Source organism: Fistularia commersonii, chromosome 36, assembly GCF_037954325.1.
Source record: "Fistularia commersonii isolate RoL2024-O1a breed Wild chromosome 36, RoL_Fcom_v1.0, whole genome shotgun sequence".
Taxonomy (NCBI): domain Eukaryota; kingdom Metazoa; phylum Chordata; class Actinopteri; order Syngnathiformes; family Fistulariidae; genus Fistularia; species Fistularia commersonii.
Genome location: NC_141319.1, coordinates 7,240,001 through 7,245,000, shown reverse-complemented (window position 1 = coordinate 7,245,000; position 5,000 = coordinate 7,240,001). Strand labels below are relative to the sequence as shown.

At 49.8% G+C, this 5,000-nt stretch overlaps 1 long non-coding RNA gene across 1 annotated transcript in view; it reads right to left on the bottom strand.

Moving 5' to 3' along the window:
* Positions 1–1,725: 1,725 nt before the first annotated feature.
* Positions 1,726–5,000, bottom strand: part of LOC147213560 (uncharacterized) — a 4,370-nt gene continuing 1,095 nt past the window's right edge. The window contains exons 2-3 of the long non-coding RNA XR_015104518.1: positions 1,934–1,990; positions 1,726–1,809 (exon numbers count right to left, since the gene is read on the bottom strand). This is a non-coding gene — a long non-coding RNA (uncharacterized LOC147213560). The remainder of the gene's footprint in view (positions 1,810–1,933; positions 1,991–5,000) is intronic.

Sequence of the window (5,000 nt, the reverse complement as noted above, 5' to 3'; positions counted from 1 at the left end):
CACTTCTGATTGCTAGTGTGTACGTGTGAGTGTGTGTGTGTGTTTTTGTACATATGTGTATGCATGTTCACATATGTGTGTTTGTATGTTTATGCATTTGTCTGTGTGTGTGTGTGTGTGGTGAGTGTATTTGCAGTTTTTTTAAGTGTGTGTAAATGGGTGTGTGCTTGAACGCCTATGTGTGCGTGTTCTGTGTATGTGTGTGTAAATGTTCCCTCTATGCATTTGTGTGTTTTATCTGTGTGTGTGTGTGTGTTTGAACAGTTTCACACTATGCATGTGTGTATGTGCATACACATAACAATATGTGCATCTGGATGTTTATGCATTTGTGTGAGTTTGTGTGTGTGTGTGTGTGTGTGACCCAATCCCGGAAAGTCTCATCTTTCTTCTTCTTCTTCTTCTTATTACCTTCTCTAATTCCAACTGCTGTGCATTGAGGGAGTGTGTGTGTGTGTGTGTTTGGGAGTGTAGTTGTTTACATAGACTCTATCTGTGTGGGTCAGTGACACACACACACACACACACACACACACACACACACACACACACACACACACACACACACACACACACACACACACACACACACACACACACACACACACTCCCTCAGTGCACAGCAGTCTGTCTTTGTTGGCTTTGCTCAGGAAGGCGGGATCTTTGAACCACCCAATGATTGACAGGCCAATCGACCAATCAGGAGGGTGGATCCAGGCGGATCCCTGATCTAAGAGGATCAGGATCTCTCCTGGGTTCTCGGAGATGACCTGCCCCCCCCGCCGCCGCCTGCTGACCCCCCCACCCTCTAGCCCCCCCACTGTGTTTAAGGCAGTAATTGTTGAGTTTTGGAAAGCTAGCCTTCATCATCTCCATAAACCATAAATCACTGCTCCTTATTATGAATCTGGCCGGCGCTAACGCCGCCCCCGTGCCGCATTAATCACCGCGGTAATCAATCCTCCGCACGCCATTAGTCATTACGCCGCGTTCTCCGTCGACGCCCCCGACTCCGCCGCGGACGATCCGGGGAAACACGCGCTCCGTCTGGCTAATGTTTTGATTCCGTCGCCGCCGTTCGCTGATGAAATAGGAATTTTGTTAGCCTTTTCTTTTTTTTTTTTTAGCTAAAACCACAAGGAGCTTCCCTTCTGAGGCCGGATCTTGTCCCCTGATTTATGACGTCGGCGCAGCGACTCAGCAGCGGCTCACCTATTAGCATTTCGCCCTCCCGGCTCTTGGTGACCTTCGCCGGCGCCGCACCGTCTCGGACGATTCGGCCGGAAAACGAGTCAATCGATGAGGTTAATCGGGTGTTTGGTGAAAAAGGCGGAGGGGCTTCTTGTTCGGGTTTGTGGCGTCCGCACATACAAGGTGCGTGATTCCTCCTGTCAGTGGAGATGCTAGCGGCTGCTTGGACAACCACCTGCCCGCCCTGTGGCACTGGCCGAGGTCAGAGGTCACAGGGGAAGGCGGATGGGGTCGCTAACGGCGTTAGCAATACTGCAGCGTCCCCAAAGCGCTCGGACGCATTAAGACCTCAATGTGTCTGGAAGGCGGGGGAGTCGTACATCACTGTCGTCGTAGCAACTTGCACCCGATGCACCGCTCCCCCCTGCGCTAATGCTAGCAGGCACGCAGTGAGGATGCTACCTATGTCTGATGCAGGAGGCTAATTAGCAACAGCGGGACACATGACAACCTTTATCTGGGCCGGTAACCTTCCTGGAGTTCAGATAATGGCTCGAGCTGATGGTCAGCAGAAGGGTTTTGCGCCCAAAGCGTCCATCTTGGTCCCTTCTGGGTCCACTGGAGGACGAGGAGCAGAACTTCAGTTCCTGCCGGTCAAGGCGGTATGGCTAATGAATCGATGAATACGTATTCACATATGTTTTAATATATATAACATACTGGTTTGGTTCCATTGGCTCACCTGCGAGGAGTCTCCATGTGTAATCTCTGTGTGGGTTCTCCATGTTCTCCTCACGTTCTCCATATGTGGAATATCAGATATTCAGGCTTATACTCACACCTGTATTCACTTTCAATTTGTTTTAACGTACTTTTACTTTGTTTAGAATAAAGTCTTCACAAATTACTTTACTTTCATTTTTTTTCCCCTTTTCTTTGGTCTTGATGGACCACGTGAAGATCAGGAGACAAGCCATACGTGGACGACACTGTCCGCTACCTTACTGGATCTGTTTGCCAGTGAGGAACTGCTGTCTATGGTCTACCAGGTTCTCCAGAAGCAGAGCAGGTGTTTCGCAACTGTTTTGTATGGCGACCACGGAGCTTCCACCCATCGGTGCGTGGAACCATCAGGAAGCACATAACAATCTCCTCCGTAAACTCCGCTATTAAAAAGTTGGTGGTCTGTGTGAAAATAAATCAGCGCGTCGCAGATGGAGGCTCGCTGAGGCCGCTTCCCCCCGCACGATTTATGGGCGCGCTTAATCTTCTCTCGCCAAAACTCTGGTCCGTCACTGCTCCTCCAGATTTATTGCGGCCGGCGTCAACACTACATGTCGTTCGGCTTTATCGTCGAGGCTCGTTGGGTTCCTTCTCAGACACCTGGAACCTCCTTAGACAAATATATATGTATATTTTTTTTTGCCTGGGGTTCCTCAGGGGTTCTCCAGGATCCTCCCAGTCCAAAACAAGCAGGAGGTTCACTGGAGACACTGACTTCTCTGGACGTGTAGATGAGAGGGCGAGGACTTGTATGCTTCTGTATAATGTGTGAAAGCAGAGGGAGTGGTTGCAGGGTTCTACATCTGGACCTGTGATGGACAGATCCAAGGTGAACCCCACCTTTTGCCCAATCACAGCAGGGTGAGACTCACCCCACCCCACTTGGTGTTTTTTGGTGGGGTTGGGAGGGTTTAGTGAAATTAGTAGCCTAGCATTAGTAGCCTTATTGTCTGTTCAGAGGGGTCCAATCAGAGGAACCCCCAGAAAGGTTCATGTCACTCGGATACAGGTGAGCTCAAACTCATCGGGATGCTGCCGAAATGGGTCGAATGAGTCGTGGCACAAAGGGTAAATTACATTTTACAATACCCTACTGAGTTCTCCTCCCTTTGCCACCATTTTCAAATAAAAGTTTGTATCAGCTGCCTTCACGGCGGAATCAGGCTTGAAAATCATTTCCCGTCTGTCTTCCCTTCCTCGGTGACCCTGTGACCTTCACCCCCTCCTCCTCCTCCATCGCTTTGCTTCTCGCTCACATCAGCTGCAGCCGCCTTCAATTCCAGTGGGGTGTCTGATCCCCGCTGCAGGGCCTGTACCCCCCCACCCAACCCCAACCCCGAAAAACAAGACGTTGATGGATGCAGTGGCTAGAAAACGCTTGCAGTCTAAAGATGGCGGCCCCGGTTTGGAGCCTGCCGCCAGAATGCTCTCTGATTAGATGTCAGAAGGTCTGGAGACACCCGACGGACCATCGACATCTTGCTGAATGTTTCATCTACTCGGCCTTTAATATTCTTCTGTCTGGGTGAGGAGAACCCTGGGCCCGAGGGTGGAACCCGTCACGTAAACAGCGAGCACTCACGTTCTCGGCGTTAACAAGGCTCGGCGGGTTCTCGGCAGCGACGGAACCGCCAGCGGGAACTTTCCTCACACCGACGCTCTGACGGGGGAACCTTTTAAACCCTGCTGTTTGACTGACAGGTGAGCCGTGGAGGTTATCCCCTGGGGACGGACCTGAATGGACCAGACCAGACCAGAAAGGACTGGACTGGGACAGAATGGACTTGAGCTGACAAGACTAGACAATATCAGAACAGGACCAGACAAGACCAGACTTGACAGACCAGAACAGAGAAGACAAAACTAGATCAGACTCGAACTGAAAAGACAAGGGTGGACTACATCAGACCAGACCAGAACAGACAAGGCCAGACTGGAACTAGAAAGACAAGACAACAGTAGACCAGAGGAGATCACAATGGAGAAGGTAAGACTAGAGGGTCGGGCTGGACAGGACCGGACTAGAACGGAGAATGCAAAACCAGATGAGACCAGAGCAGAGCAGAGCAGAAGAAACGAGGACAGACAAAACAAGATGGGAACCGAAAAGACAAGAGTCCACTAGAGAAGACAAGAACGGAGAAGACAAGACGAGACTGGAACTGGAAAGACCAGACGGGAGCAGACTAGAGCAGACTAGAATGGAGAAGGCGAGACAAGAAGGTCAGACTAGATCAGACTGGACCAGAACAGAAAATACAAGACCAGAGTAGACTAGAGCAGACTGCAATAGATCAGACTAGAGAAGACTAGAACAGACAAGACAAAACTAGATCAGACTCAAACTGAAAAGACAAGGGTGGACTACATCAGACCAGACCAGACTAGAACAGAAAAGGCCAGACTAGACTAGAACAAACAAGACAACACTAGACCAGAGGAGACCACAATGGAGAAGGTAAGACTAGAGGGTCAGGCTGGACAGGACCGGACGAGAACGGAGAATACAAAACCAGATGAGACCAGAGCAGAGCAGAAGAGACAAGGACAGACAAAACAAGATGGGAATTGAAAAGACAAGAGTCCACTAGAGAAGACAAGAACGGAGAAGACAAGAAGAGACTGTAACTGCGAAGACAAGACAAGAGTAGACTAGACTGGAGAAGGCGAGACAAGAAGGTCAGACAAGATCAGACTGGACTAGAACAGAGAAGACAAGACCAGAGTAGACGAGAACCGACAGCAATAGATCAGACTAAGAAAGAACAGACAAGACAAAACTAGATCAGACTCAAACTGAAAAGACAAGGGTGGACTACATCAGACCAGACCAGACTAGAACAGACAAGACCAGACTGGAACTAGAAAGACAAGACAAGACAAGACTGGACCAGAGGAGACCACAATGGAGAAGGTAAGATTAGAGGGTCAGGCTGGACAGGACCGGACTAGAACGGAGAATACAAAACCAGATGAGACCAGAGCAGACTAGATAGGAAGAGACAAGGACAGACAAAACAAGACGG